The sequence below is a fragment of the Cydia amplana genome, chromosome 19 (assembly GCF_948474715.1).
Source record: "Cydia amplana chromosome 19, ilCydAmpl1.1, whole genome shotgun sequence".
NCBI classification, from domain to species: Eukaryota; Metazoa; Arthropoda; class Insecta; order Lepidoptera; family Tortricidae; genus Cydia; species Cydia amplana.
The window spans coordinates 2,779,746-2,794,031 of NC_086087.1; positions in this window are offsets into that span (position 1 = coordinate 2,779,746).

The window sequence follows — 14,286 nt, forward strand, 5'->3', positions numbered from 1 at the left end:
TTTAATTAAGGCGGACAAAATAAAATTTGAAAATATATGGAAACAGTGTTGGCTAATGTACCCCTAATATCTTTACCGATTTACTTTTATGTGGTATATTCGCCTTTTGTTTCACTATTAAATTAATACAATTAAAATAAAAAATATTATACCGGTATTCCACCGGTATTATTTCAGTGCTGAAGCGATTATCTTCGATCGTAGCCTTGATAATGTAGGTGTTGATAGTTACTTACGGCGGTAGGAGCGGCAATGAACTCCGTGCAGAGTAGAACGTGAGGTGCGTTGGGATAAGTGCATATATCTACTTATAATTCTTTGGCTGGTTGGTAACCCTCTATATTTTATTTTTTGTTTTACTGTTATTAGGTTAAGGGAGTTTTAGGGAGTGAAAAAAAAAATGATTTTCGTTTTATGCGCTCGCGTGATTGCCGATGGATTATAATTAGACAAAAGAACTTGTTTTCCACGCATCGAATGTAGATCCCTATGACACTTCCTCCAAGTCTTCTCCAATAATGTTTATACCGTATTTTAATTACCTACCTTAAATGTTACATTTCTAAATATTTTTTTTGTGCTATACATACTTCAAAAAAATCGCTGGAGGCCTAGCGGTAAGAGCGTGCGAATTGCAATTCCGGCTCGTACCAATGAGTTTTTCGGAACTTATGTACGAAATATCATTTTGATATTTACCAGTCGCTTTTCGGTGAAGGAAAACATCGTGAGAAAACCGGACTAATCCCAATAAGAGCCTAGTTTACCCCCTATGGGTTGCAAGGTCAGATGGCAGTCGCTTTCATAAAAATTAGTGCCCACGTCAATTTATGGGATTAATTGCCAAGCGGACCCCAGGCTCCCATGAGCCGTGTCAAAATGCCGGGACAACGCGAGGAAGATGATGATGATGTCACACATACTTCCAAAAAAATCTACAAATATTTTACGTGACAACTGCTTATAAGTAAATATTATGTAGGTACACTTATAAAGTATAAAGTAGAAAATATCTTATAAGTACATAATATAAAAACCGATCATGTACGAGTAGGATTCACTATGGGTTCCACAGTTACACATTTTTATTGCATATTTTTTGTTTAAGACCAACTCACCTATTATAGGACATAGGTCTTCCATTAATCTTTTGGCGTTGAACTATTTTTTGTATATGTATTTATGTAATACAATTCTGAGTTAGGTTATGGTACATTTTTGCTCACCTACTTATAATTATGTATTATATCTGATATGTCACATGATACCAAAAATCGCCGCAAAGTTAAAAGTTCATTTATTTACGTTACTCATCTTCGGATCACCGACTTACTACTTCCTTACTTGACATATGTGTACTAAATTTCAATTGAACTAGTCCAGTAGTTACGGTAAAAATTGGCTTTAACAAAATGGCAGACACACGAGTGATCTTATAAGGGAGATTATTTTCCTTGAGTGAATGGTATGCATTTACCCCAATGCACCTCACGTTCCACGCGGCGCGGCGTAATCTGGCCCCTATTTCACCACGGTGATAGGTACGACAAAAACATCACTGTTATTGACGCCATAGGCATCCATGGACTACAGTTACCGCTAACACTGATTTAAACTTTCACGATTTTTACACATTATTAAATTGTACAACGGAACCGCAAAACGTTCAAGCGGATAAACAAGACCAAGTGCGGGTAGTTCGAAAAACTCGCGCGGTTAGAAGATGCTGATGTCAACTTAAGCCAGTCTTCTCCGAGACCACGGGGACAACGCCGTCCTCGAAACGTCGGAGGTAAATCTTAAAACTTAGATACGCGATTAAGTCCCGTTGTACAATTTAATAATACAGTTACCGCTTACCATCGGGCGGGCCGTATTCGTGTTTGCCACCGTCATTGTACCTATTATTAAAAAAAAACTTTATTATATCGGATAAAACAGACATTTCTCTCGCAAAAAAATCTTGTGACAATTGTCACAAGATTTTTCAAAGAATTTTCGGTAAGTCTTGACAGGAAATGAGTTCTGTGTCGTAATTTCGATACAGTTGCCGTGTTTCTTGTGACAATTGTCATTAGCTTCGCAAAATAAGAATTTTTTAGTGGCAATATAATGGAGTTTATTTATTTATTAAAATGTTGGTGGCAAACAAGCACATCGCCCGTCCGATGGTAAGCGGTTACCGTAGCCTATGGAGGCCTGTGACGTCAGCAACAGTGATGTCGACAACTGTCGCACCTGTCACCGTGGTCGTGGTGAAATAGGGGCCAGTAAGTACCTAATAATCGCAGTGATCTTAAGTGTCACAGACCCTACTGGCGCTTAAGTCCTTTATGACAATTTCTGCCTATTTTAAATTGTTCAAAAAAAAAGAAACCGAATAATTATATCGGACTACCGAATTTTCACGAGAATCAGTTGAGAAATGTGATATGCAAAGGAGAAGAATTCGGACATACGAAAGCATTTTTGCCCAAGTTGAAACGGAGACCTTCGCCAACGCTCGGTCAATGATGGTTTAGGTAGAGCTAGCTGCAGAGAAAAGGTACCACCCCTGCATACAATTATCTATCTGGTCGTACCTTTTCTCTGCAGCTGACTGTACACCTATAAAAATGGTTGTCCCTGCTGTAATTTTATACCGGTACCGTACTTTGTATTTCAACCGGTATAGTTTTACCTTCAAAACGAACCGGTATTGATAAATAATAACGGTACCATACCGCTTATACCGTAAAGAAAGCATGATGCAGTCTCTGCTTTGCACAATTATTGTGTGGACAAAATTCTTATAATCACCGAAACATACATACCTACGCACATAATGTCATTGAAATAAAACATTGTTATTTTATAGTAAATTTATATAATACTCGATATATACACATAACAATAACCAGACCGCAGCGGTATTAGCCTGTAAGCTTCATCTCTTGTCTCCAAATCCGCAAAAACTAGTACTAAATGCTGGTCTTGCTGTTATTTTATCCTTGAAGATTATGGCTTGTTTCTTGATTATTGAGAACAGCACGTAATCGCACACATATAGACGGAACGAACGGCAACAAAGTAGGTGTAGACACTAAGACTTTCAGGTATTAAACGAATTACGCTTCGTATTAATAGGTAAGTAATATTTAAATGAATATATAATATTCTCTAACGTAAATACAAGATTACAATTGACATCAAATGTCATTGACGTACAGAAGTCATATACTTTTTTTTAATGACGCAAAATTGATACCAGCATAATGAAAATCAATCCCAATCAGTAAAACGAGTCTTTAAACTTTTTTCATTTTAAGCGGGTTTTGAAGGAACAAGTTACTTAAATTCAATTGTAATCGTATTGTTTTAGGATAGTTTACTGCTGTTTTCGATCGTTACGACCTGTAAATAACAACAAATCAAATTTTAAATAAATTTATTTACCCTATTTTTTGAAATACAATTTATCTACTGGTATACATTTTCGTATGCGTATATGATGAAATGTCTAAATAATGTCAAAAACGAGCTACGACGACGTACACGTCTGCTTCGATCCAAGGCCAGCGGCCATCTGACTCGAAGAAGAATTTTGAGTGATGTCGTCAATGTATGGAAATTGTACGAAAGTTTACATTTGGGATTGAATTTCTGTGTTGTATTTGTGAGTAAAAATATAAGTAGATAATAATTTGCTAGTTTAGTTATCTAGCTTTCAAAATCACACAACAACTCAATTACTGTTAAAGGCAAAACTGTAATGCGTGTTGCTCAAACGGAACTCCATATTTTGATTTTTGGATACTTTTAGTGTCGATTTGTAGAGAATTACAGCAAATAAAAAATATTATGCCGTAAAGAGCCGGTACACGGCTTCTTCGTGAACAAATTTACGTATAATTTAATGCAGTTATTAAACATTTCTTGAACAAATTGATTGCACAAAGTGAGCTCTAAATCGAAAACGTCATATACCGTCACCTTAACTCGAGTCGTTTGAGTCTAGATTTGGAAATTTTTAAGGCACGTCCAGGCGGGATGATCAAATTGACCAATTGGTTAAAAAAATGGTGTCAATCTCATTTAGCATCCACATGTACACAATTTAGTCACCAATCTTAGATTTATTTTGATATTGAGAGCTCAAAACTTTAAACCAAATGCCTCCGCGAGAATCGCAAAAACGCATAAATACTAGCGTCAAAAATTCTCACCTTTTTGATTTGATCGGTCATATCATAATCTTACAATCGGAACTAGTGGAATCGGCGTATCAATATAATTTTTGATTCGTCCAGATTAAATTGTCCATTTAATCGAATTGTGATAAAAATTGTTTCTTTCTATGGCCTTTAGGAGACTGTTTCAGAGTCTTCTCTGGCAGGATTCTAGTTTCTACTTAAGATTCAATCTGTAACAAGTTTAGCTGACTCTGACAAGAGTCCTAAATAACCACTCAAGGCTCAAAGTGTTTGATCAACACTAGCAGTAAAGCTATCTCTACGCTCTACAGCTAAAAGTAACCAGTCATTGCAGTGATATGATAGAAAACTGGCCGTAATTGTCAAGTCTCTAATAAGTTTAAAGGAAACCACAAGTTTCCACACTGACAAGAGTCTTACAGAACTCATACTCTAGTGTATGACGTATGACCAACACTAGCAGCACGCCCTGCGGCCCTAAAATACCTAAAAAGTATAACGTTAGAGGACTGGCCGTAATAGTCAAGTCTCTAACTTCAATAGAAACCACAAGTTTCGATACTATGTCCTACATGAGTCAGACTCGAGTGTTCGACCAACACATGACGACTCAGACTCGAGTGTTTGACCAACACTAGTAGAGGCTCGCCCTGCGCCCTCAAATAGCTAAAAGTAGCCGGTCATTGCAGTGCCGGGTTAGAGGACTGGCTGTAATATATAGTCAAGTCTCTAACACATTGAATAGCAACCACGAGTTTCGATATTATCAAGAGTCCTACATATATGACTCAGACTCGAGTGTTTTACCAACACATGACGACTCAGACTCGAGTGTTTGACCAACACTAGTAGAGGCTCGCCCTGCGCCCAAAAATAGCCAAAAGTAGCCGGTCATTGCAGTGCCGGGTTAGATGCCGATAAATTTAGCATCGGCCTGGCAATGACATTTTTAGTAACACGATGATATAAGATGATAAACTGAAATAGGTGACATATACTAAGTAAAAATTTACGAAGCCCTCTAGTGGCGGAGACCGGATTCGAACCGGCGTCTTCAGCTATTGCCAACGCCATGAACACCTAACTTTAACTGAAAACAACAATGTTAAATATAGTGTGCCAATACTACCTTCGTTTAGAATAAAATTGTCTAAGATAGTATAATTTCATGAGATTTCATTGAAATTATTACGATTTTTACTAACCTGTCGCTTAACATTTGTAACAAAATATGCCTATAGTTGCAACACGTGCACAGTCCCAATATGCCATCTGGGAATATTTTTGACCAACTCTTAGGGCGAGCTGTAACGTGCTTGCACCTCCTATACGCTATACGCCACTGCAGGGCTTTTTCACATTTTCCTTAGTAGGTATATCAGGTATATGACATCTATTTCAAACCTCACATAATATATGCTACGGTTAATAATAAGGGTAGTCTACAATCTACAATCCACTTTAATGTTAATGTAAGCTTTATCATATAATTAGTACATTACGATACAAGTGCGAAAAGTAGGAAATTCGCAACGAGTGAAGATAAATTCAAACACGACCGAAGGAAGTGTTTTAAATCGACACGTGTTGCGAATTACCTTTCCGCACGTGTATTGTACAACGTTTTACAGTACATCAATTAAATTGTCGACATACGCACTAGGACGGTAAATTAGCACCATATGTACCTACTGTAAAGGTAGATATATTATAATATTAATATCTGGGTTACCGAGCTTCGCTCGGAAAACATATAAAAACTCAAAAATGCGCGTTTTCCCAGAGATAAGACCTAGCTAGATCGATTTTTCGCCCCCGAAAACCCCCATATAGCAAATTTCATCGAAATCGTTAGAGCCGTTTCCGAGATCCCCGAAATATATATATAAATAAATATATAAATAAACAAGAATTGCTCGTTTAAAGGTATTAGATATGAAGGGAATGCCAAGGAATGTTGACATTCTTTTGGATATCACATCAACATTTCGATTCAGATTTCTGCTCGAGCGCTTTTATATTTATTTACTTACGAGGGAATCCTTAGCAAAATTAATTATACCCGTGATTGATTAACATTTGGAAGGCTTCCCCGATACCGGTCGTGAATCATCATTCAGCGAGCGAGGCAGCCCACGTTTCATTACTTTCAATACATTACTTAATAGGATTTCAGAATACAAGGTTGCAGTAAATCGGTTTAATAAAAAACGCATCGACTTATATTTTTCTGCAATATACATATAAATTAAAATATAAAGCCTTCAGTACCCTTTTGTACAGGATTTTGAGTTTCCAAAACGTCCCGTTTGGCGCGCTGTTTAAAATCCCATACAAAATGAGACTTAAGAGTCTTAAGACTTAACGCAAACGCGTACGTCACGTCACGCTATCGAATGAAATTTACACTAGGGCAAAGTGTTCTGTACCTTCCTATATACATTTTTTTCCTATTTTAATTACCTACATATTCTCTTGCCAAAATCTACTTAGGAGACTGATTCTGACTAAACAAATTGTTATGGTTTTGATACCTTGAAGTTAGCTCACGTTGATTGATACCTGCATGTAAAATGAAGTGAAATTCGTGCGTAAGATGCGGGTCTATCAACAAGACCATCGTCAAGGTCGTATCAAAACCAGATCCAACGAGTCGTTAAATTAGAATCAACCTCAAGGATCAAGTTACCCTCCTTCAGCACCTAACTGGCACATCTCATACTCGAATGGCCGGAATTTCGAAAGTATCCCATCACAGTTTCATTTTGACTGGGCGCCAAACAGTCTGCCCTACATACCGGTTTATTTATGTCCTTTCTATCTTCCTATTCCCAATTATATTCTATTTTTATTACTGTTGTACATATTCTCATACATATATGTATTTATGAAATTATAGAAATACATAGTTGCAATTTATTTTACGAAGAAATTATGGAGAATTGTGTACTGAGAACCGCGATGACTATTCAAAAAAATACCTTATGCTTTTTCCGACGTCAAGGTTTATTAATTTAAATCTTTATTACATGATAGTACAATACAAAGCATACTTTTAGTTTTTGTGCAAAAAAAAAATATTTGGTGCGTTTTAGATCTGTGCGTTCGATTTTTTTTTTTCTAAATATTGAGCAAAAAATCTGGCTTCGAATTGATGAAGTTACCAGATATTGGCAACTGTTTTATATGATCTAAAAAAGGACTACGACGTCTACGACTTTTCATGCTGGCTGAACCTATGGCACATTTATTGCGCCATAGGTTCAGCCAGCATGAAAAGTCATATATTAGACTCTTCTCTTTCCGCACAGACTCTAGTCAGCATATTTTTATAAAGGTTGTAAAATTAGTGGGAATCGGTTTAAGGGCAATCTACAGTTGAATGTGTCTCACCTATATTTTATTTTATTTTATTTATAACTATTAAGAATATAACTTAAAATTATTAAACCCAATTTTCTATCGCAAATATATCGACCTATTTAGGACTAGGACTTAAGAAAAGTATGTAATATATAAAGTAAGCGTGTTCCGACCATATCTGCGACCAAAACCGGTATATAATTCAATAAGCAACCAATTCCAAATAAACCAATACCAATTCATGAGAACGTTCTGACATTACGCCCTAGTTCCCAGCCTGTCTGCCTGTCTGTCCCAAACACGACATTCGATAGGCGTGTGTGGGCGAAATAATGGTTTCGATTATAATAAATTAATCTGTATTGTGTTATTGAATTTGATAACTGGATTTAATTTCAACTGTAAAGTACTATAGATTAGAAAAGGAGAAGATTATTCAAGACTGCGACCCGCCCCGGCTTCGCACGGGTTAACAAATTATAAATAAACCTTCCTCTTGAATCACTCTATCTATTTAAAAAAACGCATCAAAACCCGTTGCGTAGTTTTAAAGATCTAAGCATACATAGGGACAGACAGACAACGGGAAACGACTTTGTTTTATATACTATGTAGTGATGTATATACCATGAGACATTTATATTAAATATTTTGGCCACTATGGGACAATCTTACACATACATAGTTCTAGTTCCACAGTAAGCTTAATAACAAATACAGAGCCCGTACCATGAGTCACTGACAGTGTCAAAACTGACATTTACGCTATCGAAGAACGTAATTTACTTACGTAATATGCGAGTACGAGCGAGATGTATAGAAAGTAAATTACGTTCTCGACGGCGTTTATGTCAGTGACAAACTGATGGTAGTCGTACTAAAGTCTATTCTTTTATTCGGTAGGCTAAAATGACATTTCATAGTATGAATTAATGACGTTTTATGTTCATACTATGAACTCTCATTTCAGTCTACCGAATAAAAAAATAGACTGTATTTACTTATATATATACCCACATAGAAAAATCCATAACTCGGAAACAATTTTTTGTGATAAACACACATTAAAAGCCCTTACTGGATTCGCCCCGAGACCTATTTCTACGTAATTATTTAGAGTATCGTTTTCTTTTCCAATTTTGACAGATTTACTTACATGCCGAACCCAGGTTATTAATTCTCTCTCACTTACCTGAAAATACAAAAAAAAATATGTTAAGAGACTTGCAAACCCGGAGCACAAAAACCGCTACCGTAAAACGAGGTGACTTTAGGAAATTTTGGGGATACTTTGATAGTTTTAAAACTGCCACTAAATTATCATTATTCATTATTTTCTCGAACTGTTCGTGTAACAAGTTAGATTATTATCAGTGATCGGAATTGGTAGTGCCATTTCACGGGACTTCGGTTCGTAAGCTTAGTATGGATATACCTTTTCACCCCGGGTTTTCATATTACCTACTTCAATAGGGATGATGACACATATTGAATTTTATAACAAAATCTAGTAAAATAAATAGCAAATGAGAAATGTATCATAATAATGTGGATATTAAAATAAAATACGGAAATGTTACAAAAATACAGGACCTGAAAGTTTAAGTTTTTTTTAACTTCCAAAAACGATAAAAGTAAGGGTACCATAGTACCATTCGATTCCTTAAATTTTATCCAAAAAAATATTGTATAGCAACTATATACGTAAACGCAATATTTCACGAACAACAACGCAATTTTCTTGTTTTGTCTATACTTCAAGATGGGATCTCAATGACCTTGACGTCACGTTCACTTATCCTTTTGTGAGGGGCGTTTCGCGAGTGAAGTGCGATTGTCGGACTTTGACTATAATTTCTGACTTTTGTGTTACTTTAATGCAATGGGTCCCATATAGACATTTGATCCTAAAAACAAACCCGATCGATTGATACCATAAATGAAATTTAGTCATGTAGCCTATTAAAGACATGCCAAGAAATATTTTCGTGAAAAAATAAGAGTCTTGGAATCCCGAGTCTTATCCATGTTAAGTACAATGTTTGAGGTCATTGACCCCAAATGGCACTACCTATTCCGATCACTGATTATTATACATACTTGTTTACCTACTACTAAAAAATCCGAATAAAAATATGTAACGGCTGAAAAACTGAAATATCGAAGTCGCCCCTGCATTTGAAAGTCACCCCGGTTTACTGTACCAGACATAAGTAGTTATGTAAGTACAATGCCAGTACGAACGAGATGCATACAAAGTTACGCAGACGTTAGCGAATATGTCAGTGTCAAGCTCGTGGTACGGCTACAGGTCTGTCCCTCGCCTTAGCCATTTTTGTGACCTCAAATAACCGTGTTCGCCATAAAAGACTGCACAATAAAAGAAATGACCGCAGCGCGACATCTATCGCTTTCGGACCGCGCAACGGGACTTGCGCCGGCGCAACCTGTTCTGCAGTAACGGTGACAATTAGCTGCTAATACTTGTAGTTGTCGCAAGGGCTTGGGGGCTGATTCTGATTTACCAATTTGGCTCGTGTTGTGATACGACCGTGACACCACTTACAGTGCATCTCACACTTAGCAACACTGAAAGAAGTGCTTGCTTAACGGTAACAATAGTAATGTACCTAACATTACACACCTAGGGCAATACCTAGGGCAGTAAAGTAAGTAGCCGAAAAGCGGCAACGTCGTTTCGCGCAGGGGGCCGAAAGTCGACGCTTTCCGGTCGAAGGGCAGAAAAACGAAAGATCAAAACCGTAACAAAATGTTAATTCGAATCGGCCTGTTGGACACGGTGTAAGCTGTCGATCGTGACAAAGGGATATGTTGGTATGAGCGATTTGTATGTGTGTAAGCCTTATATCTATGCCTTACTGTTATGTCAGTTATGTGTGTATGTGTATTCTGAATTATGTGACCCTAAAATTAAATATTAATGCATTGTAATACAGTCACCTGCAATAATATGTTACTCTTCGAAGGCCGCAAAAATATGTGACACGCTCATATGGCTGTGCAAATAAGATCGTGTCAGATATATTTGCGGCCTCTATTATGTAACGTATTTGCAGGTGACTGTACGCAGTAATACAGTAACCTAGACTCCATCCTAGACTGCATCAGCACTCACCATCAGGCTGAAATTTTAGTCAAATGATTCCCATTTGGCAATAAAAATAAATATGCTTATTCGGACAAGTCAATAGCTGCTACAATATTATCTAAAAATTGGACGATTTCGATTCTCATCTTTAGTTTATTAGGCCCACTTGCACCATTCCACTAACCCGGGGTTATTCGGTTAACCCTGGGGTTATCATGGTGAACAGTACAATTTGACACTGAGTTAACGGTTTAACCGCTTAACCCCGGGTTAGTGGGATGGCGCAAGTGGGCCTTAGTTTATTAATTTAATTGAAATAAATTCGACAACAAATGAACTTGTCGTAATATTAAGTAATATTCGAGCGATAGACGAAAAAAGAGAGGCAAATAGACGAAAGAACGAACGAATGAATGAGACGAAGGTCTTCCGATTTTAAATTATTATTTATTTATATTTTTACTTTTAGTATACGGATGACACAGCAGTTTGCAACGCCTAAGTAAAAGATAAATAAAAATACGAAAGCAAAAAGGCAGCCATTAGTCAAAAAGCGGTAAATGATCGTCAGCATTACCGGAGCATAATACAATCGTTTTTAAATCTCGTTCCATGGGCCGGGTGTGTAGCACCCTCGTGTCGATTTAGGGTTGACAATCGTTGTAATATTTATTTATTTCTAAATTATCTATGAAGTCATTTGTGTCTAATTTACAAATGATATACAGCTACAAAATAACACAATAAACAAAGTTTGTAACAATTTGCAAATAATAAACGACAAAATTTGTGTTAGGTATCTATTTAGGATCGCTGCCTGCCACTTACCTAGTAGAAAACAAAATGTTGTATAAGCTAATATTTCCAGTTCCAGGCATGTTTCATACCTACCAATCGTTACATTATCTTTATAAAACAAGCATGGAAAATGGTAACAGAATGGAAAAAGTGCGAAAAAGAAATAGCCCCTTTTTAATTTATTATTTAATATATTTTTTATTTAATTTAAAGTAGTTTTAATTTAATTTAAACAATATTCTTAGTGATTCACATCGAATAGATAGGATATGGTATGTGGATAAGCAAATGATGCCTCGTTCTTGGGGTTGACAGGTAACTATTTCAATTTCAAAATCTTTAATGTCAAAATAACACATGTCAAAAATTACAATTAAATAATAATACAAAATAAACAACTAACACTAAATTAGAGACACAAACCAGAATAAAAATACAAACACATAGGTATATTGTTGTCAATCTCCTTGCCAGTAAAATAGATTATAGTACCACTGAAAAGCCGTAACATGGCTAAGGCCAAATAAAATCTTGAAGGTTCATAGTTCATACAGGGATTTAACAACCCTATAACCTCCCTCGGGGAGGCTGCGAAGGCTGTGACCTTGATTCTCTGGCGCATATCCAGATAGCTACCTACATCTGTCTTCTTGACCTTGAAGACAGACGGGAATCAGTGGATGAAGCCTCTAACTCTTTACTAAAATACAGCAATAATTAACAACAGCATTTATAAGCCACAATGTGACAACCCAGCAAGCAACCCCCCACGAGAGTAGGGTTACCAGATGTCAGGAATTTTCCTGATATGTCAGGAATTTTGGCCTTTTGTCAGGAATGCGAAAAATGCGAAAATGTCAGGATGTTTTTGAATTACTATACTTTTTTATAAAGTAAGGTTTATTCGGGTAATTCCGGAAATCGGGTAATTCCGAAAATCGTTTTAAAATCACTCATATTCCGTTGTAGTAAGAGTCAGCTTTCGGAAATATCCACCACTTTCGTTCATTCGGAAATACCCGAAACCGAATACACCTTACCTATTTTTTTACTTAAATTAACCCAAAAACAATGAAAGAATAATAATAAATGAGATCCACTAAACTTAATACTTAATAACTTTGTAATTATTAATGAGCTAATCTTTAGTCAAGCGAATATAAAAAAAACAGATGTTTTAACAATCGAAATCATGTCTAATATTCACATTTGCAAGAAAATTCCGCAGGCGTCGCGGCGCGGCGCCTATCGCTTATACGGCTAGACCTCCCGTCGTCAACTAGTGTCAGAAAAAATAATCGCAAATCCGGAATTTTCTCAGTAAATTCAACATTTGTATATCTGGTAACCCTACACAAGAGGGAGGCTGCGCTGCGCTGTGACCTTGACTCCCCTCTGGCGCCCGCCCAAACACCTAGAGCTACTTACGTGACCGTGACCCAGTCAGGACCGAGGCTTATGCGAGTGGGTGATGCCTCTTAGAGATTTTTTTCAGGTTTTGTAGAGGTTAGATTAGAGTGCCATATATGTCCAGAGCGCGGAAAAGATGCGTTGTGTGTTGTGTGTGACTCTAGTTAATAATGGAAAACATGGAAGATATTTCGATAAGTTTAAATTATCCCGCAGTCTAAATGACCCTCTTCACCTTATGCCCTAAACAATCTTCCGCTGAGTTACGACATTTACTTACATACATTTTTTTTGTCTGTCCACCCTGAACAAATTTTATTCGAATCTAAACAAACAAAAAATTGAATGATTGCCACATTTTGACATCGCAAATATCATGCAAATTTAACTTAGTCCGACTCTAGCATCAATTTAAACTTAAAATATCTGGGAGACCGAGCTTTGCTCGGAAAACATATAAAAACTCCAAAATTTGCGTATTCCCAGAGATAAGACCTACCTCGATCGATTTATCGCCCCCGAAAACCCCCATATAGAAAATTGCATCGAATTCGTTAGAGCCGTTTCCGAGATCCTCAAAATATATATACATTTAAATAAATAAATACCTAATAAATAATACAAGAAATAAATATACAAGAATTGCAAGTTTATAGGTATAAGATAAGATAAGATAACTTACCATAAAAATATTTAAAATGTCAAATAAATGTCAGTGGCAGAATAACGGGACCCGTGAAGTTTTAATGAGGACCCATGCACTGCCGTCATTAATTAACATACAGGTCGACCTAATAAAAGCGTGTTAAAAACAAAAGTTTATCTGAGGAATACCCGTATTGTTTACTTAACCTTTGTATATCTAAACCGTATTTGTTATATACAGCTTGTTTTTGTTATATGATGACTATACTCTGAGGGTTGAATATGTTGGTCATACTGAACAACTTTTACTAGGGTAACTGCGGAATCCGGAAGCCATATAGAACTTAACTACGCTTAAAATAAAGTCGGCTTTCGCATAAAGAGTAGACAGTCCGTAAAGGTCATAGTTCAGGAAGGTCGGTTGTGTGGAAGTAATTAGACCTTACGCTGTCAGGGGCGCATTCAGATTTTTAAATTTTGATATTTTTCAGTCGTGTTTGCACGCTAAAATTATTGCGAGTGGGTCCGAAATTAATTAATATGTCGTATGCGAGAGTGGACAGTAATGCATGCTATGTAAGATTTAGGAATAATAAAGACTTTTTTATTTTTATTGTTTATTTTTATTTTTATTTTATTTTATTTATGCGAAAGTGGATCCGTGCAGTAAATATTGAATTCTAATTCATTATTAATTTGAGCTACCAACGTGGATCCGCGTTCCGAGATATGAAAGGTTAAATTGTCAATCCATCACTACATAGTATA